The sequence below is a fragment of the Rattus norvegicus genome, chromosome 4 (genome assembly GCF_036323735.1).
Source record: "Rattus norvegicus strain BN/NHsdMcwi chromosome 4, GRCr8, whole genome shotgun sequence".
In the NCBI taxonomy this organism is placed as follows: Eukaryota; Metazoa; Chordata; class Mammalia; order Rodentia; family Muridae; genus Rattus; species Rattus norvegicus.
Genome location: NC_086022.1, coordinates 75,062,752 through 75,084,622, shown reverse-complemented (window position 1 = coordinate 75,084,622; position 21,871 = coordinate 75,062,752). Strand labels below are relative to the sequence as shown.

Here is a 21,871-nt window from a genome sequence, read left to right as displayed (position 1 = left end):
CCCAGATTTTGTTTACAATAATTGGTTTCACATTTTAATTTGTGTAATGAGAAAATATATTTTGTTTACAGAATAATCTCATATTTATATCAGTGCACAGGTCTTTTAAAATTATTTAGATTTATTTTATTTTATATGAGTGAGTATGTGGCCTCCTTATATTTATGGGAACCATGTGGGTGCCTGATACTCACAGAGGTTGAAGAAACCTCATATATCCTAGAACTGAAATTATACATGCTCCTGGGTCATCTTGTGGATGCCGATGACCCTAACTGGGTCACAGTTCTTAATCACTAAGCCAGCTCTCAAGACTCACCAATGAAAATATGTTCTTTTTATTCTTTGTCATAAACTTGAAATGAAACACTGCATGAAGAATGTAATTCTTTATAGGTCACCTCATCTAAGCTCTTGGAAATTTCAATTGAATTAAATAATATTAATATAATGAATAGATAGTTATATACATACACACATTTTATAGTCTTTTTACTTAATACACTATTCCATGTATATGTGCCTTTTAAGAACTTTCCTTTTAAAATGTTTCCGGTTTACTTTTAAATGCCTTCTTTCACAGTTTCACATATCTAAATGCTTATATTCTTACTCTAAACCTTCCTTATCATTTATAATTCATTTATTCTTTCTTCAAAATTTCTCTTAGTTCCATGTCTTCTCCTGTTTTCAGGCTCTCTTGCTGTCTCTGTCTTTCTGTCTCTCTGTCTCTCTGTATGTCTGTCTCTGTCTCCCCCACCTCACTGTGTGTATGTGTGCATGTGTTTGTGTGCGTGTATATTTAATTATAGTTATCTGCATGAGCATGAACAGTGGGTTAGTTGCTTGAGTAAGAGCAGTGTACGAGTGGCTACACTATCGTGCAATATAACTAACCATTCCTCCGCAAAATTTAAGTATATATAAGTCATGTATGTGACTACTTTTGGAGGAATGAGACCTTTGAGATCCTTCTCTATGCAGAACAGAATATTAATGATCCCAGTCCTGTACAGATAGATAGCCAATGGTACTATGAGTTCCTAAGTACAAGAACTATGTCACTTTCAGACAATAGTATTTTATAGCACACTTCTTCATACTCCACCTCCTACGTTCTTTGCTCCCTTTTTTATTTTACTCCTTGAAACTTGAAAAGAATAATACTGACGTCTCATTTAGGGCTGAGAATAAAACGACTGGTTATTTATTCTCAGCATATTGACCATTATTGACCTCTTCATTGACAGTCATCTGTTACAAATAGAAACTTCTCTGACCAAGGCTTTGTGGGTAATATTTGATGGCTTGTTCCTGATAATTTATTGCTGATTGTATTTATTGACTATTTTACCTTTCTACACCTTTCTGAGGTTATAAATTTATGTACAATTTTACCCTAAGATGAGTTATTATTTTACAAATGAATACCTTAATAAGAATAATTGTTTTCCATGACCATTTCCTAAAATTTATTCACCATTCTTTGTTGTAGATCCTAGTGCCAGTGTTATCAACAGTGCGCCTGCATTGGTTATTTTGAGGCAGACGTAGCACAGGGAGAGAAAAAAGTTGTGGTAGTTGTTCAACTGTTTTCCTACGATTTAAGCAGGCACAAGATTTCCAATGGCTACTGTCTAGGGCTTAAGCTCTTCGCATCTCATCACACCTAGGTTTCACTGCTCTTACCTTCACTAATCTTACCTTTGATTTTTAGAGACAGAAATGCTGTATGCAAGTCACTTGTTCCTTATAGCTGCCTGCTTTTTTTATTTGTTTATTTTTTATTTTTTTATTTGTTTATTCCCTCTCCTTAAACCTTCCTCACCATAGACCTCTTCCTGTCTACATTTTTTTGAGTTAACCCTATATTTTCTTCCTGAAACTGAAACCGCAGTCAAAGAATATTCAAATTCTTATCTTCTTGTTATACACTGTAGTATTTGTGTCAGAATTTGAATAGTAGCACTGTGTAAGAATTCTTACAGTACTGCTACATTCTAATAATCTTTTGCTGTCGTATAGATGACTGCAGACCCATAGTTGAGAATGACAGGCATTGAAGGCTTCTGTGACAACCCATTATCCCATAAGGCAAAAGCCTGTAGATAAAGCGACTGAACAGAGTCCTTAAAATTTGTAATGGGGATACTGTAGTGTAGCTCTTAACAGTTGATGGCTTCTGGCAGCAGGGTGGTTAAGGACTCAGTTATCTTTTAAGGAGTTAGTCACTGGAAGTTTGACCATACTCCAATGAGCAGATGGACTACACTAACTGGACTTGTTGGGCTTTATGGTTTCATTTTGAGAAGATGGCACAGAGTGGGAGAGTGGACCTGGGGACCGGGGATGAATGGGAAGGGACTGGTGTGATTGAGGTCATTGCATGAAATTTCCAAATAATCAAACAATATTAGGTTGGAAAAATGATTATCTGTTTTATATTTTACACTATGTTGATAGTATAGAAATGGTCCAGACAACAGCAAGCACTGTTTATCTTTCCATTTCAGGTGTGTGTGTGTGTGTGTGTGTGTGTGTGTGTGTGTGTGTGTGTGTGTGTGTTGCTTACAGACCAAATTGCAATACAGCAAAGTGTCTAAAATATACTAGCTATGTTCAGACTTCTATTCACAAACAAACTAGTTATCTGCATCGTGGTTACAATTTGTTTAGGTAATTAAAGTTAGATTTTATATAATTTATGAGTAAGAGTTAGTGATAATCATTCAATAAGGTAATTTCATTAGTCATACATGGCCTCTTCTACTTGAACATCTAGAATCTTAAATCCCATGCCATACGGTGACATAAGAAAATGAAATCTTGAAAGTGCTGAATAACAAGGCAAAATCTCCCTCATGGATGAAAGTTATCTAGGCATTTGTATGGTGACATTATTTTTTGTAATTTTCCTTCCAAGCATGATACTTATTTTGATATAGTTATTTATAGTAATGTAAGTCATCAGATAATGTTTTAAATTTTGCAGAATGAGGTAGAGTAAACCTCTGTCTACACTGAGGCCAATTCTGTTAACCAAAAGCAGATGACTAATACAAGAACCAGAATTTTCAATCAATTCGCATTTATTATTTATTGCTTCTTTGATATTTGTTAGCAAATTTAATTTTGACAGCCGCAGGTTATCAAGAGAGGGTTAGAACATCGTCTGAAATTAAGTGTCTCACTTCATCTGATATTATAGATCACATTATTTCTCTTAGCAGAGGGAGCTTCACAAGAGTTTAAAAAGGCAAGGGGTGCTGTGGCAGGCAGAGGAGTGGAATATTTCTTAGAAGATGAGGCACATGAACCTCAGATACAGCTCATTTAGCTAGAGGTAATGGTCTGAGGGAGAGGTAATGCTAGGGCCTTTGAGAGGTTCAATGAAGTGTGGAAAACATAGATAGAGATCTGACACATCTTCTGCAAATGTGTAAAATTTGCAATATAAGGACTCAACTTGGAAGGAGCTGTGTTCGATGATGTGATTGCTTTGCATGTGGTTTTGATATTATTGACCTACCTGCAACAGGTCCTATGCTTTGAGTTGTTAGGGCGATGGGTTTACCCTGCGCATTCTGCCTGCCCTCCCTCCATAAGCATGAACACAGACTGGTGAGCCATCTGTGGAAGGTTAGGAGGGCAAATGAAAGCTGCTGAACAGGATGGTGCTAACAGGCTGGTGCACAAATTACACTTGTAAGCCAGGCACCATCCGTGCTTTGATGAAACTCTGAACACCCAGATCTAAAGATGAATAAGAAAATGTTTTAGAGAGATAGAGAACAAGGAGATGAATGCATATTTGATGGAATGGGAAATTCATCAAAAATATTTCCATGCATTATTTAACATAAAAACAATGCACCAAAAAATCATAATCTGTTTTGGAAAAGGCAGGGACACTTAAATATGCATCTAAGCTTCTATGTTTAGGAAACTAGATTTTTTTTTTGCATTTCAGAATGTTGTTTTGTCTAACATTTAATGCAAAATTTGTCATTGAAGAAACACATCAATGAGATGCAAAAGAGGTAAGAAAAACAGAATGGAATGTGTAAGCATTCTCCATAGAAGCTTCAGATGAATCCAAAAGGATAGATTCAGATAACTGTGCTCTTTACAAGCATCCAGCTTGGGCAACATTGGCCAGAGATCTGTAAACCTTTGGCTCTCTTGGGAGAATGTAAAGTTCTGTCAGCTCATCCATTTGGATAATTAGCAGAAGATATTATTTCCCTGCTCCATCTGCTTGCATTTTTCCTAATGATTGGAACGCTAAATAATGTTCCTGAGTCCTTCAGCTCACTCTGTGTCATGGGAATGGCCCACATCTCTGGGAGAAGGCCAAGCACTAGTAGAACACAGGCACTGTTGACATCCTGGGGTGATACAAAAGCCAAATAGTTCAAAGCCACGCCAGTGCTTAGCAGTCCTTAATGTGGTCAATGTATTTTTATTTCATGCAAAAGCAGTTCATAGCAACCAGAAGGTTGCATAAAGAAAAAAGTATATATCTCGGTACTAAAGGACTTGTACTAGCTAAGAAGTAATTTAGGACATTGACTTTTAATAGCATTGAAATAACTATAATTTGTAAAATCTTCAGTTAATAGAGAAGCAACAAAGATACCTTAGATTGAAAGCAATTTTTGACCAAAAAAATGAACAAAGCTGGAGGCAAAGCAGTAAGTAACTTAAAGGCATAGCATAGCGCTATAGCAGTAACCGAAATGGCATGGTACCATCATAAGAACAGACACACAGGTCAACTGGAGATAATCCAGAACCCAGAAATAAATCCATGTTACTATAGACAATTGTTTTTTCACAATGGTGCCAGAAACTGTTGTTGAAAGACAAGCACTTCAATGAAACACAATAGTAATACTCAACATCCGTGTGCAGAAGATTAAAATCTTACTTCACCATCTCCATCCTCCAGAGCAAAAGTCAGTGTAAAATGGATGAGAGATCTAAATGTACAACCTCTAACGCTAAGCAATCACAGAACTCCTCAGGTAACTTGAAGACAGTAGAGCAATCGGTTGTGATAACTTTTTAAATGTTGGTTGTGACTGCAGGGATTTAAAGTAAAACATGGCAAATGGCACTTAAGGCCAAACTCAAACACTTTTGCAGAGATTATCACTGAAATAAAAGATAAGCCTTCTGCATAAATGGTTGTGACCCAACTATCTGTCAAGGGTTTGATATCCAGAATCTATAAGGGACAACCATTTTAAAATAGCAGCAACAAGAACAAAAACATACAAGCAATAAAAAAAGTTGAGCAACCTACATAATTGAAATAATTAAGTTGTTATGTGTGTCAGTGTTTTGCCATCATGAATGTATATGTACCATGTGTGTGCCTGAAGCCCATAGAAGCCAGCACAAGTGACCAGATCCTCTGGAATTGGGGTTACTCACGATTGTGAACTACTACTATCTGTGTGTGGAGGTGTTCACTCTTGTCCTCTGTCAAAACAAGACATGTTCTCAACTGCTGAGTCATACTTCCAACCACAAATAAGTTACCTATCAATTGGAGAAATGCAAATGCCCAATAAAAATATCAAAAAAGATATTTATCCTTATTTGCCGTTAGGAAAATAAAAGTGAAAATTATGGTAGGAATTGCTTCTTTCTTCAGCTATAATGACTATTAATAAAGAGATAGATACTTCAAGAATATGTAGGAAAAACAATACTAATACCCTTGTCAAAGCTATGTAAATTCAGGCAGTTCTTATAGTAAACTGTATAAAACTTCCTCAAGAAAGTCTAGAAAGTTGTACAGTAGAATGCAAGTAGACATAGTCTTGTCAACAGTCAAGTGAAATGAAATTACCATACCACCCAGTTATTTACAAAGCCGTATTCATTGTAGAAATTTCATAACAGGCCAGTTATAGAAAAAGTCTTTAGATTCATCAACAAATGAAGAAAGAAAATATTATCTACATGGAATTTTGTTATAAAGAAGAATAAAATATTTTCAAAAAAGGCAAACAAACACTGAATGTTCTGTCATGTGTAGAAAATAAACAATTTAAGAAGTTACCCTACATGTAGAATAGTGATTTCTAGAGGTAGGAGGGGAAGTTTGCTTCCCCATGTGTAGAGCCACTGTGTATTAATATACTACACAGAGTGTCATTAATATTCGCCAATGATAATCCACACCTTATCTTGAGTGAGATAACGTAGATTCAGAAAGGCACACGTGGTATGTGCTCATTTATAAGTGGATATTAGATGTAAAGTAAAATACAGTCATGCTACTGTCCACAGATCCAGAAAGGCTAAGTAACAAGGAGCGATAAAGTGGGAAAAAAGGATCTTCCTAGGAAGGGGAAATAGAATAGATTTAGAAGGTGGACTAGGAATGAGTGGTGTTGGAAGCAGGAGGGGCCAGGTGTTGTGGGAAGGAGAAGAGAAAATTCTGGGTAAAATGACTGGAATTTGGGGGCGCATTTCAGGGGCAAGGAGGAAACAATTGAGACACCATAGAATCTAGGATAGTAAATACAGCAAAGATACCTAGTAATGGGGGACACAGAGACTAAAGTGGCCATCTTCTGTAATCCGACAAGGCCTCAAGTGGAGGGATTGGAACACCAAACCAGCCACAAAACATTCAACCAACAGTTTGCACTGCCTGCAGAGGGTGCTGGGATCGGAGCCTAGCAGAATTGCCATCGAAGAGACCAGAGAAAAAGTGTCCAGCACTGGATGAGAGCAGATGCTGAGTACAACAAGCAAAATAAGGGTCGAGCTTTGGGAGAAGGGGGAGGCACCAGAGGTGCCAGGAACACACCGCGGGAACCTGGCCCACAGAGCAACTGTCTTGGACTCATGAAGACTCAGAAATCAGCGAGCCTGTAGGGTTCTCAGCTAGGTCCTCGCGTATATGCTATGGGTACACAGCTTAGTGTTCTTGTAATAATCATAACAGTGGGAGTAGGAGCTGTCTCTAATTATGTTGCTTGCTTGTGTGACCCTTTTCCTCATACTGGGTTGCTTATCCAGCCACAAGGTGATGGCATGTGCCTAGTCTTATTTAGTTTGTTATGCTGTGCTTGGTTGATGTCTCTGGGAGTTCTGTTCCTTTCTGAGAGGAGTTGGAGGAGGGTGAATCTGAGGGAGAAGGAGCGAGCAGAAATTGCAGTCAGGATGTAATATATGAGAGAAGAATAGAAGAAGAAAAAGAAAAAGAAAAAAATCAAACTTTACCTAGAGAAATCTGTATCATAGTCCCCTTATGGATGGAAATTATTAATTAGTTCAGAAATAGATCGTGACATTTGATGATGTGACTCTGTGTGGTGAACAGTGCCATTAAGTGCACAATGACACACTCCGTTACATCCAGTAGGCTGGCTGACTGAACGTGCTCTCAAGCAGAGAACAGAGTGAATAGGAGCAGGGAGAACGGACGTTTGCATTTTGAAATGAGTGTTAAATTACTTTGCCAACTCTTAGACCCCTCTCCTATTTTTTCACTTCAGCCTGTGAGCTGAATCTTAATAGGAAAAATGCTAAAAAGTCTGATGAAGCACCGTACACCCTGAACGTTTTACTGAGCAGGAGCAACGTATTAATATAGGGTATGTGTGGCTCAACCCCATGTTTTCTAGGCAATCAGTGATCTGTTGAATGTATTTCTACCTCAAAAAGAAATATTTGAGGTAAAAGAAAGAAACAGCCATTAACATTTGCAGCTTGTTTCTATGACACTTAAAAGATTTTATTATTAATAAATTATGAAGAGGTGACATTCCCTCTCTAGAAAATGTATAGAATACAGGAAACTCATCTCACTGAAGTTACATATTTTGTCGTTGTTGCTTTCACCTTCAAAGATTTCATGAGTGACAGAGTTTGGAAAAGAACTTAAGAGTCTTCAGAATTTGTGTCAGATTTCTTTATTGTTTCTGTTTCCTGTGGTAGAGGAGCGGCTCAGCTATTTACTTCAAAAAGAACAATTTTGCATGATAAAAATGATTCTCTAAGTGTGTCTTTCATGTCGCAATTAAGATGTGATGGAATTTGGAATCTCTCATTACAAAGAGAAGTTTTGCTGTTTATAGAAGGAAAGTAGAATCAGATATGATAATAAATTTCACTGTTCAATTTGAATATTGTTTGACTTAATGTATAAACAAATTAGACTTACCCTAAAGAAAAATATTATTTTGAGATTTGCATTTTGAGTTTCAGTTCTTTGAAATCTAAAATAACAATCTATACTCAATTTACATTAAAGGAACAAAATAGAGCATGTTAAATTATTCTATTTTCATAAAATATGTACTAGCTCATTAAGCTAATTGGGATCTTTTTCCTGAACATCCCCTAAAAAATTACTTTATGCAATGAAGTTGACACATGACTTTGTGGCAACTTAAAATAAAATAAAGTATGCATTTTCATGGTTTTAAATGCTAACCTCCAGCCATTGATTTTGCCTTAATGCACACCAAGCAAAAAAATTAGATTAGATTTTCAAACTCGTCATTTTTATTAAAATCAATTTCCAGCACTCTGTTTGGTTGATTAATATAATTGTGACTTAAAAGCTTGAGAAACTGGCCGGTATTACCACGCTAGGTCAGTGCCCTGAAGTTTGCAACCATGTTTCTGTTCACCCAGTGACTCCTGCATACTTTGTCCCTAGTTCCCTGTGGCAAACAGCCTTCTATGGTAACCAAGGTCTATTTCAATCTCATAAAGAGTTCTATCAAGACACATATCAAATACTATGCAGGTATCTCTGAAGGGTGAGTTGTAGAGACCTACAGCTGCCTGCTAGCTTAGACTCTTTCTGCTGTACTATTGAAATGGGTGTATGTGTGACTTCAATAACAAAATCAAAAGGGAAACAGAGTGAAACTGAAAATTGGGGTTTCAACAATTGATATCCTCTGATTATTATTTAATTGAAAACTCACATAATTTGATTTCATTGATTCCTGGAATTAACAGTTAATGCATTAGTTCAGTAATACGGAAGACTTGGATCAATTTGGACCAATTGCTCCTGATACAAATTCCTGTCAGTACACTACTGCATCACCAAGGCATGCCATCTTTTCCAAAAACAGAGAGAGAGAGAGAGAGAGAGAGAGAGAGAGAGAATGAAATGATATAAAAATTTAAAACTTCAAAATGTACACCATTTCTACTATGACATTTTGACCAAAAGCAACTTAAAGAAGTATGGGTTATTTGAATCTTATAGGTTAAGGTCTGTTAAGATAAGCCAAGGCAGGAAGTAAAGACAGGGACTTTGAGTCAGGAACTAGAGAACAAAGCACAAACCAAGGCTGCTTACAGCCTTGCTTAAGGAAAACTGCTGAGTGGCATTTCTGATACAGCTAAGGGGCACATAACTAAGGATAGCATCTCCCACAGAGTGCTGGCCCTCCTCCTTCAACTAGTAATAATTAATGCTAATAATAGCAACAACAATAACAACAACTTTTCACTTTGTTACTATATTTTAATCTATCTTCTTGAGGCACCTATGTTTTTTTAATTTATATTTTCTTTTTTGTTGTTTTGTGTTTATTTTAATCAGAATATTTTATTTTTCAAAATCTATAAATGCCTTATTACATATATATCTTGTCATGGTTCTCACTGATGTTTCAATTTCTATCTTTGTTGCATCTTGACAAAAATTCAAGATTTTTCATATAAAACCCATTCCGAGATTAAGTATACATTCACTCTTACACTATGGAGTCCTTTCTTTCTTGCATTACAATGCATAAGAGCACTTGAGTGTACTCAGTGTCTGTCTACACCCTTATTGTCATCAACTCTGTACTTGTGCCACCTCATGTGATGAACTACATTGTGTTTTCCATAGTTTCTCGTTTTGGTTGTTGTGAAAATGTACAGATAAATGAAGACATTTAGTGCATGAGTTGATATTTGATTTATTTGATCCTAAGACGTTTCTTAGTGAGTTGAGAGTGAGAAACGTAACTAATCAAACAGTGAGTACCAAAGCACATAAAATATGGAATAATGAGGAGGCTTTAGAGGAACACATCAGACAGCAACAGAATCAACCATTACTTTCAGACTCAAACACAGGTAAGCGAAATAGTTTTCTTCAGAGTGTAGAGATGTGGGGTGGGGGTGGGGCGCTCACGCATGCGCAAGTGCACTGGGAATATCAGCACAGTTAGGCACAGTGGAAAGGACTAACTGAAGAACTAATTTGCATTGTGAAGATGTATCCTGGGCAGGGACAGCGCTGTGACTGTAAGTTCAAAGCCAAAACAGCTTAATGAGTCAGCAGGTGTGAAGCTACAGTTCAAATACCAAGAAGTTTAAAAAATGTGGTGAAGAAGACGATAAACCTTGACAGTCCTTTCTGGTGATCAGTCTGCCTAATGCTTCAGAAAAGCTGGAGAGATGGGCTCAGAGTAAGGCAGCCTCACTGATAGGATAGCGGTAACATAAGCCTCAATAGATATGACCAGCGTCATGGGGAAACCAAATGCAATCTTTCTTGAGATATTATAATGTGGCAGCAACTTCCTTAAGTCTTTATATAGCTGTTCCTTGGTCACTTGGCATGCTTAAATAAACGTACAACTTCAGAGATTCTTCAAGTTTTAAAGGATGTCTAGAAAGCAGCAACATCAGAGTGGGAGGAGAAAAGAAGTGAAATTATTAATACAATAAACAGGCAATAAAAAAGTAATCAAAAAGGGCTGTGACTTTAAAAGAGAGCGAGTAGGTGTACATGAGACTGTTTAGCGGGAATAATGAGATGGTAAAATGATGTAATTATAATTTCAAAAATGAAAAAGCAGTAATAATTTTTTTAAAAAGAAAAACCATGTTTTTTCCAGTTACTGGCAGAGTGTACCTTTCTGTCAAAACTGTGAGGGGATATCATGACTACCAATTTGACCTCAAACAGGATTCTAGAAGGAATATAGGTCCACTGGTCCACAGCTAAGAAGTATCTTCATTTCTCTTACCATATTCAGACTCTAAAATGTATCTCATAAGTAGTTTTATCTCAAGTCATGTAACACTAAATACACACACACATGAGCATATGCACACACATTAATATTGTAAGATGCGTTCATTCGTTCATTGCATACATTACATGTATTCGGAACGGAGTAATAAAAGGGGCGAAATTACAATCAAAGGCCACTAGGTGGCGAGTGTGCTATGTCATGTCCACTCACCTAATGGAGGTGCTGCTGGTATTATCCTGTGTATCAAGGGATCATCATATCAGATGGTTCTGCTGCCAAACAGATGTCTGAAATCGATTTTGGAAGCCAGATAAGAGTCTACAATTATCATAGAGCACCTCTTTTGTGAGTTAGATGCCTTTCCCAAACAATATTTAGTATGGAGTGCCTCTTCTTTTAGAGCACGACGTGTTTTTAAACCACTGGTCACCACTCCATGGCTTTTCTTCTGAATTCTATTCCAATGACTCCCCCCAGCACCGTACAGTTCGTAGCTACCAGCTCTGTCTTGGCCTTCAATTTGCTTCCTGTAATGTCCTACATACTAGGGGCAGTTAATCAAGCAAACAGACCTGAGATCTTTTCCTTTTGGAACCTGACATCTCTCATTAAGGTACCTTTGTATGAAGTAGCACATTTTAAACACTACACACATAGGCTCAACACTTGAAGGCTTGAAAGGCAGATGTCTGGTATGGGTGTACGGAAAGCCAAAGGTTCAGTATAGTGAACCTTTCTGCTTCAGAAACCTCACTTAGGCACTTTTCCGGAAGAGGGGGTAGTTTTCATTAATTTGTGAATGAAGTTTAAAAGTAACTTTTGCATCTCTTAACTAGTTTTCATTATTTCACTCAGCAAACAGGAATTGTGTCCTTTCCAGTGTAGATATTGTGTGCCAACCATTGACTACACAATTCTTTTATTTATATATAATACTTCACACATTTCTGAAGAGAAAAGGCTGTGATGGTCTGACTCCATTGAGTTCTAATTCATTCAGAGAAGTTAATATCTCTCTCCTTAATATCTCTCTCCTTATTTTGAGATACATAATGCAGGAAGCATCTGCTCTATTTTTACCTACCATTTAATTTATTACTTCAAAATAATAAATATTTATTTCCTTATTTCTTTTTCAAGGACAAACATTTTTGTATTTTATTATTTTTTAGGGAAGACACACAGTTTCACAAGAAGCAATGATTTTTCTCAAATAATAGGAAAAAAAGGTCCTTTTGAAAAATAATCTCCAGGATCACTTCTATAGTTTGTCATTATATTTTAATATTACAGTTTTCTTTCGAATGTGATACAAATGATAGTATGAATCTTACATTGCATTGAGATTTTTTTCATGAACACCATGATTTCTGATAGATTTTAATTTGTGTCAAACATTGTAGAAAAGTCAAAGCCCCTCCTCCCCCCAAAATATGCACAACCTCAAGCCTACTATGAAGTTTAGATTGTTTTCACCTGAACATCATGAACAATTAGTGGACAATTACAAGCAAGCTGAGTAGCAAGTAGGTTGCAGTAAAATGACAAGTCCTACTTCTTATTGCTCTGATTGACCTGCTTCTTTTTCTTTGACGATGTCTTTTCTCATTACCAGGGACCTTGATCCTTTTCTACTGGGAAGTCATCCAATAACCCACGTTATCTTGTTAGTGATTCACAGGCTCCTGCTCTTCTTTACTTAGGAGTAAAGGAATACCTTGAAGGCATTTTCAATAGTAGTATCAATGGCAGTCATCAGAGTCCCTTTCACACCACAGCACCAACAGTGTTCTCCAGGTCACTCAGCCAAGACAGGATTCTTCCCTGTAACGGGAAGCCTCGGCCAGTAGTGAAGAGACCCAGGCATTTACAATCTGTTGCTAGCAAGAACTCAAACACTTAACTGTGCAAAGCCTAAAGTGGATTGCAGAAACATAGTGGCTTTCTACTAAGTTTTTACTCTCTCGGAATCTCTGGGTCATAGGTCATGGAAAGGTTGGTGGTGCTGCATAATGGTGAGAGATCCAGGGGGACAGTGAAGCTGACAGGTGCCATACTTTCCTGCTGTCCAGGAAGTGGTGACTCACCCTTGCACCAGTAGTTTTCACTGCTATGATGTTTAATGGGTGACTCAGACTCTAAAGGCAGAATATTCACCTCATTATAAATTCTGTTTAACATATTTCCTTAAGAAAATTAATTCAAAATATTTAAAAACTGCGTTCCTTTAATTATCCATGATGTGTGAACATAGTCTCTGTGATTTTTTTTTAAAGGAAAGCAGAAGCTTGTCTTGAAGCAATATCAAGAAATTCTTCTGATATCATTTACACAATACAGTTCCTAGTGTTTTCCCAGCTCAGTCACTAAAAGTATGCGATGTAATGTGATGTTTATTGATACATTTGGAAAAAGTACGCTGTAGAGCAATGTAACCTTAGATAAATAACAAGAAAAGAACATTATCACACGATGCACGGTGACTCCTTTCAGACTTCTTAAAAGGTGGGTGTTTGCTGTTTGGTTTTGCTTTTCTCTTTAGTAGACATATAGAAGAGTAAGTCTTGGTCTTCCTGGTAGTTACCTAGAGCTGCATAAGTCTGGATCGGCCACCATTTCGTCATGCATGCAGGAGGTAGCCATGCATCGCTACCCCTCGGAGGGATTATGCTCAGTTAAACATTGCCGGGTTATAAGGGGTCTTTTTCCTCAGTGACATCGATACTGACAATGTGCTAATGTTCCAATAAATAGCCTCCTTTAGGTTGGTGCAACAAATTACAATTAAATTCAATTTAAAAAAAATCAACCTCTAAAAGTGTTGTAGGGAAGATGAGTTTCAGTGGGAGACTCCTGGTGAGATATGAAAGAAGGTACTTACTGGTCAGTGGAAATCCCCCAAATTCTGCATTTTTATTAAAAACATATGTGTATTTTAAGGAAATTATAAAAATTAAACAAATAATTGTATATAACAAATTTTAAATGATGTAAGAACAGTATAAAATGACATAGAAGAATATTAAAAATAAACTAATATTTATACATTTAATATTGTAATATAAGCTTTAGCATTTTATAAGTGAAAACATAGCAGGTGAAACAAATGCCTTAAAACAATCTGGAGACAAATGTCAATTCTAGGTAGTTAGCAAATAAGGTATTACTGTAATTAATTACACAATCACAGTATGAACTTTATACTGTATCATTATATATGTATTATAAAATGTTAGGGGATGTCCAAATTTGTTAATTATCACCTAGCATCCCTGTACACAATGATTTTTACTTTCTTATTAATTACTTTATTTATTTACATTCCAAATGTTGCTCCCTTTCCTACTCCTCCTTCCATAAGTTCTTCATCCCATCCCCCATTCCCTTTGCTTCTAAGAGGGTGCTTCCCCACCCACCACCAGCCCAATCCCCCATCACCCTGCATTTTCCTTCCCTGAGCCATCAAGTTTGTACAGGATTAAGTGCATTTTTTCTGACAGTGGCCAGACCAGGAAGTCCTCTGCTACATATGTAGTAGGGCCATGAACCAATGTTTGCTCTTTGGTTGGTGGCTAAGCCTCTGGGATTTTTGAAGAGGTCCACGTTAGTTGATGCTGTTTTTCTTCCTATTGTGTTGCAATTCCCTTCAGGTCCTTCAGTCCTTCCCCTGACTCTTCCACAGGGGGTGCCCATAAACTCTAAGGAAATAGAAGCAGTCATTAAAAGTTTCCCCAAAACAACAACAGAAGTCCAGGGTCCCTTGGTTTTAGTGAAGAATTCTACTAGACCTTCAAAGAGAAGCTAACATCAATACTCGTCAAAGTCTTCCACAAATATACAAATAGAAGAAATACTACCTAATTCATTCCACGAAGACACAGTTACTGATACCTAAGCTACATAATGACTTTTACTTTAAGTAAAATAAAATGTCATATTTTGTGTTTGAGTTTTTCAAAAATGTATTTTTTTTGTAGTATTTTTTTTTATTAACTTGAGTATTTCTTATATACATTTCGAGTGTTATTCCCTTTCCCGGTTTCCGGGCAAACATCCCCCTAACCCCTCCCCCTCCCCTTCCTTATGGGTTGTTCCCCTCCCCATCCTCCCCCAATTGCCGCCCTCCCCGCAACAATCTAGTTCACTGGGGGTTCAGTCTTAGCAGGACCCAGGGCTTCCCCTTCCACTGGTGCTCTTACTAGGATATTCATTGCTACCTATGAGGTCAGAGTCCAGGGTCAGTCTATGTATAGTCTTTAGGTAGTGGCTTAGTCCCTGGAAGCTCTGGTTGCTTGGCATTGTTGTACATATGGGGTTTCGAGCCCCTTCAAGCTCTTCCAGTTCTTTCTCTGATTCCTTCAATGGGGGTCCTGTTCTCAGTTCAGTGGTTTGCTGCTGGAATTCGCCTCTGTATTTGCTGTATTCTGGCTGTGTCTCTCGGGAGCGATCTACATCCGCCTCCTGTCGGGCTGCACTTCTTTGCTTCATCCATCTTGTCTAATTGGATGGCTGTATATGTATGGGCCACATGTGGGGCAGGCTCTGAATGGGTGTTCCTTCTGTGTCTGTTTTAATCTTTGCCTCTCTATTCCCTGCCAAGGGTATTCTTGTTCCCCTTTTAAAGAAGGAGTGAAGCATTCACATTTTGATCATCCGTCTTGAGTTTCAATTGTTCTAGGCATCTAGGGTAATTCAAGCATTTGGGCTAATAGCCACTTATCAATGAGTGCATACCATGTGTGTTTTTCTGTGATTGGGTTACCTCACTCAGGATGATATTTTCCAGTTCCAACTATTTGCCTATGAATTTCATTAAGTCATTGTTTTTGATAGCTGAGTAATATTCCATTGTGTAGGTGTACCACGTTTTCTGTATCCATTCCTCTGTTGAAGGGCATCTGGCTTCTTTCCAGCTTCTGGCTATTATAAATAAGGCTGCGATGAACATAGTGGAGCACGTGTCTTTTATATATGTTGGGGCATCTTTTGGGTATATACCCAAGAGAGGTATAGCTGGATCCTCAGGCAGTTCAATGTCCAATTTTCTGAGGAACCTCCAGACTGATTTCCAGAATGGTTGTACCAGTCTGCAATCCCACCAACAACGGAGGAGTGTTCCTCTTTCTCCACATCCTCGCCAGCATCTGCTGTCACCTGAGTTTTTAATCTTAGCCATTCTCAAAGGTGTGAGGTGAAATCTCAGGGTTGTTTTGATTTGCATTTCCCTTATGACTAAAGATGTTGAACATTTCTTTAGGTGTTTCTCAGCCATTCGGCATTCCTCAGCTGTGAATTCTTTGTTTAGCTCTGAACCCCATTTTTAATAGGGTTATTTGTTTCCCTGTGGTCTAACTTCTTGAGTTCTTCGTGTATTTTGGATATAAGGCCTCTATCTATTGTAGGATTGGTAAAGATCTTTTCCCAATCTGTTGGTTGCCGTTTTGTCCTAACCACAGTGTCCTTTGCCTTACAGAAGCTTTGCAGTTTTATGAGATCCCATTTGTCGATTCTTGATCTTAGAGCATAAGCCATTGGTGTTTTGTTCAGGAAATATTTTCCAGTGCCCATGTGTTCCAGATGCTTCCCTAGTTTTTCTTCTATTAGTTTGAGTGTATCTGGTTTGATGTGGAGGTCCTTGATCCACTTGGACTTAAGCTTTGTGATAAGCAAAATGTATTTTTTAATTTATTGGTAATTTCAATTTTTAATGAGAAAAGTTTCCAAAGACATGTTGTTCCAATCTCATCAGGCATTAGCCCAGCTTGCTGAACTTATTTCTAAAAGTTATAGGACATTTCCAAAAAAGTGGTGTTTGTTGTGTAGCTAAAACTGAATGTTAAAATTTCAGAGTGTGTATTTAGTCCACAGTGGTAGATATTTACTCTCATTTCTACAGTCATTCGATTATTTACTCATCTGTGTTTCTCACTTAAGGCACATAAGAGAGGCATGACAAATTGTGTACATTGTTAAAGTTAGATGTGTCTTCCTTTGACCTATCAAATGTTCACCAGATTTAACCCAAGGAAATGATAAAAACACAAGGAAAACGTAAAAGCACAAACACTTTTCAGCATTTGTATCAGTACTTCTTTTTTATTAGTAATTTATCCTCTCACCTATTACATTCCAACCATAGGTTCCTGCTCACCTCCTCCTTCATCCTCCCCCACCTCCTCTGCTGTGTTTTGCCCTGAAGTTATCTGTATTTTGATGCTAATTCCACTGCCCTAAGGACAGCTGCCTAGTCATTACTCAGGAATCCGGTGACTTCACCAGAACCTTTTCCCCATTGAATTTGTAAAGTACAGGTGAGGGGCAGGTACAGGATAGAAAAAGGCCTGTCATTGGAGGAGAAGGAAGGATGGGCGGGAGAGAAGTTTGAAGGAAGAGGAGGAGACTAGGAGAGAAAGGAAGAGACAGGAAGAGGAGAGGGGAGAAGCCATGGCAGGTGATGTTAAGATTCTGCTCTGTGATCCATTATATAAACAAACTGAAAGAACAGAACCACATGATCATTTCATTAGATGCTGAGAAAGCATTTGACAAAATTCAACACCCCTTCATGATAAAAGTCCTGGAAAGAATAGGAATTCAAGGCCCATACCTAAACATAGTAAAAGCCATATACAGCAAACCAGTTGCTAACATTAAACTAAATGGAGAGAAACTTGAAGCAATCCCACTAAAATCAGGGACTAGACAAGGCTGCCCACTCTCTCCCTACTTATTCAATATAGTTCTTGAAGTTCTAGCCAGAGCAATCAGACAACAAAAGGAGATCAAAGGGATACAGATCAGAAAAGAAGAAGTCAAAATATCACTATTTGCAGATGACATGATAGTATATTTAAGTGATCCCAAAAGTTCCACCAGAGAACTACTAAAGCTGGTAAACAACTTCAGCAAAGTGGCTGGGTATAAAATTAACTCAAATAAATCAGTTGCCTTCCTCTATACAAAAGAGAAACAAGCCGAGAAAGAAATTAGGGAAACGACACCCTTCATAATAGACCCAAATAATATAAAGTACCTCGGTGTGACTTTAACCAAGCAAGTAAAAGATCTGTACAATAAGAACTTCAAGACACTGAGGAAAGAAATTGAAGAAGACCTCAGAAGATGGAAAGATCTCCCATGCTCATGGATTGGCAGGATTAATATAGTAAAAATGGCCATTTTACCAAAAGCAATCTACAGATTCAATGCAATCCCCATCAAAATACCAATCCAATTCTTCAAAGAGTTAGACAGAACAATTTGCAAATTCATCTGGAATAACAAAAAACCCAGGATAGCTAAAGCTATCCTCAACAATAAAAGGACTTCAGGGGGAATCACTATCCCTGAACTCAAGCAGTATTACAGAGCAATAGTGATAAAAACTGCATGGTATTGGTACAGAGACAGACAGATAGACCAATGGAATAGAATTGAAGACCCAGAAATGAACCCACACACCTATGGTCACTTGATTTTTGACAAAGGAGCCAAAACCATCAAATGGAAAAAAGATAGCATTTTCAGCAAATGGTGCTGGTTCAACTGGAGGGCAACATGTAGAAGAATGCAGATCGATCCATGCTTATCACCCTGTACAAAGCTTAAGTCGAAGTGGATCAAGGACCTCCACATCAAACCAGACACACTCAAACTAATAGAAGAAAAACTAGGGAAGCATCTGGAACACATGGGCACTGGAAAAAATTTCCTGAACAAAACACCAATGGCTTATGCTCTAAGATCAAGAATTGACAAATGGGATCTCATAAAACTGCAAAGCTTCTGTAAGGCAAAGGACACTGTGGTTAGGACAAAACGGCAACCAACAGATTGGGAAAAGATCTTTACCAATCCTACAACAGATAGAGGCCTTATATCCAAAATATACAAAGAACTCAAGAAGTTAGACCGCAGGGAAACAAATAACCCTATTAAAAAATGGGGTTCAGAGCTAAACAAAGAATTCACAGCTGAGGAATGCCGAATGGCTGAGAAACACCTAAAGAAATGTTCAACATCTTTAGTCATAAGGGAAATGCAAATCAAAACAACCCTGAGGTTTCACCTCACACCAGTGCGATTGGCTAAGATCAAAAACTCAGGTGACAGCAGATGCTGGCGAGGATGTGGAGAAAGAGGAACACTCCTCCATTGTTGGTGGGATTGCAGACTGGTAAAAACATTCTGGAAATCAGTCTGGAGGTTCCTCAGAAAATTGGACATTGAACTGCCTGAGGATCCAGCTATACCTCTCTTGGGCATATACCCAAAAGATGCCTCAACATATAAAAGAGACACGTGCTCCACTATGTTCATCGCAGCCTTATTTATAATAGCCAGAAAATGGAAAGAACCCAGATGCCCTTCAACAGAGGAATGGATACAGAAAATGTGGTACATCTACACAATGGAATATTACTCAGCTATCAAAAACAACGAGTTTATGAAATTCGTAGGCAAATGGTTGGAACTGGAAAATATCATCCTGAGTGAGCTAACCCAATCACAGAAAGACATACATGGTATGCACTCATTGATAAGTGGCTATTAGCCCAAATGCTTGAATTACCCTAGATCCCTAGAACAAACGAAACTCAAGACGGATGATCAAAATGTGAATGCTTCACTCCTTCTTTAAATGAGGAAAAAGAATACCCTTGGCAGGGAAGGGAGAGGCAAAGATTAAAACAGAGACTGAAAGAACACCCATTCAGAGCCTGCCCCACATGTGGCCCATACATATACAGCCACCCAATTAGACAAGATGGATGAAGCAAAGAAGTGCAGACCGACAGGAGCCGGATGTAGATCGCTCCTGAGAGACACAGCCAGAATACAGCAAATATAGAGGCGAATGCCAGCAGCAAACCACTGAACTGAGAATAGGTCCCCTATTGAAGGAATCAGAGAAAGAACTGGAAGAGCTTGAAGGGACTCGAGACCCCAAAAGTACAACAATGCCAAGCAACCAGAGCTTCCAGGGACTAAGCCACTACCTAAAGACTATACATGGACTGACCCTGGACTCTGACCCCATAGGTAGCAATGAATATCCTAGTAAGAGCACCAGTGGAAGGGGAAGCCCTGGGTCCTGCTAAGACTGAACCCCCAGTGAACTAGTCTATGGGGGGAGGGCGGCAATGGGGGGAGGGTTGGGAGGGGAACACCCATAAGGAAGGGGAGGGGGGAGGGGGATGTTTGCCCGGAAACCGGGAAAGGGAATAACACTCGAAATGTATATAAGAAATACTCAAGTTAATAAAAAAAAAAAAAAAAAAAAGATTCTGCTCTGTGTATTTACAGGTTATTATTAATATTCCTAAGGGATGGATGGTACCGGGCTTTGTATGTTGAAGTGGGCAATTATATCTTACCAATTCGGTCAAAGATTATTGTGTTGTGTGTTCTTTTATTGATGGTTTGAGTGTAGGAAAGTGTGCGGCTGGGATGTGTTTCCGCCAAGATATCTAGCAGATACCTTGGGCACCCAGTGCAGGACCTAGCGGGTAAAAGACAACACTACCTTTTTTATTATTATATTTTTCAACAACACTCCTCCTTCTCTCTGTCCACTCCTTTTCTTTTTCACTTCAACAGGAGAAATCACAGGAATATCAGCCAAAATGGCATATCAAGTTGCAATAAAATCAGGCTCCTCCCCTCATATTATGGCTGGACAAAGTTTCCTAGTGGAAGGCCAAAAGTCCCAAAAGCAGAAAAGAAAAAAATCTGAAACAGGCCCTCCATTCTCTGTTAGGAGGACTATAAGAATACCAAGCTACACAACTGTATACAGAGGGCCGAGATTATTTTTGCTTCAGTCTCACTGATTCCCTATGAGTCCAGGTTGGTTGATTCGGTGGGTTTTATGGTGATGCCCTTGATGCCTCTGGCTCCTCCAACCATTCCTCCTCCTATTCCCCATGATTCCCTGTACTCTGCCTAATATTTAATTATGGGCCTCTGCATCTATTTACAAGAAGTGTGTGGATCAGCGCACCATTAGCTCACCAGGGATCAGCCTGGAGATGTACTGTTTTGTCCACAGGAAGAATGGGAAAGCCAGAGCAAGAGTCGTGAAGGAGAAACAAGAAGCTTTTCAAGGTCTCCCTTTCAGTCCCCAGCTGGTGCTTCCTCCTTCTTTTGGCTCCCACCCACTTGTCACACATCCTGGTAGCCCAATCTTATAATTTTCATTCAGTTAATATAAATTGTGCTTCAGTTTGGGGTAATTTAAGTGATTTCTCAGACCCTTAAAAAATGTATTTTTAAGTATGTACTGTAACATTAAGAACACATAATATTTTTTAAAAATTGCAAAAGCATATGTAAGTATTCTCATGAGTGACCATGATTCTGATGCCACTGGACTGTTGAACTGAAAATAAACATCCAATAAACACCATAATGCTATAGAGATAAAGGTCTGTTTCTTTTTTTTTTATAATTGAGAATCTTTATTCCCTTTTTCTTCATTTTTTATTGGTTACTTTATTTCTTTACATTTCAAATGTTATCCCCCTTCCCAGTTTCCTCTCCACAGCCCCCATCCCCTTCCCCTTCCTCTATGAGGATGCTACCCCAACTGCCCACCAACTCCTAACTCAGCACCCAGCACTCCCCTACCCTGGGTCATCAAGCCTCCACAGGACCAAGGCCATCCTCTGGTACATATGCAGCTGGATCCATGGGTGTTCCCCCACCCCCATGTGTACTCTTTGGTAGGTGCTTTAGTGCCTGAGAGCTTTGGGGGATTCTGGCTGGTTGATATTGTTCTTTCTATGGTGTTGCAAACCCTTTCAGCTCCTTCAGTCCTTGCCCTAACTTCTCATTTGGGATCCCCA

The 21,871-nt window shown here is 38.4% G+C and overlaps 1 long non-coding RNA gene across 2 annotated transcripts; it reads left to right on the top strand.

The window, feature by feature from the left end:
* Window positions 1-10,176: 10,176 nt before the first annotated feature.
* LOC120102161 (uncharacterized) lies at window positions 10,177-21,450 on the top strand. 2 transcript variants are annotated; one of them, XR_010066148.1, is made up of 3 exons: window positions 10,177-10,287; window positions 13,301-13,529; window positions 20,625-21,450. It is a non-coding gene; the product is annotated as an uncharacterized LOC120102161 (long non-coding RNA). The 2 variants fall into 2 exon arrangements; XR_010066147.1 differs by having other exon boundaries at window positions 10,206-13,529.
* The last annotated feature ends 421 nt before the right edge of the window (window positions 21,451-21,871 follow it).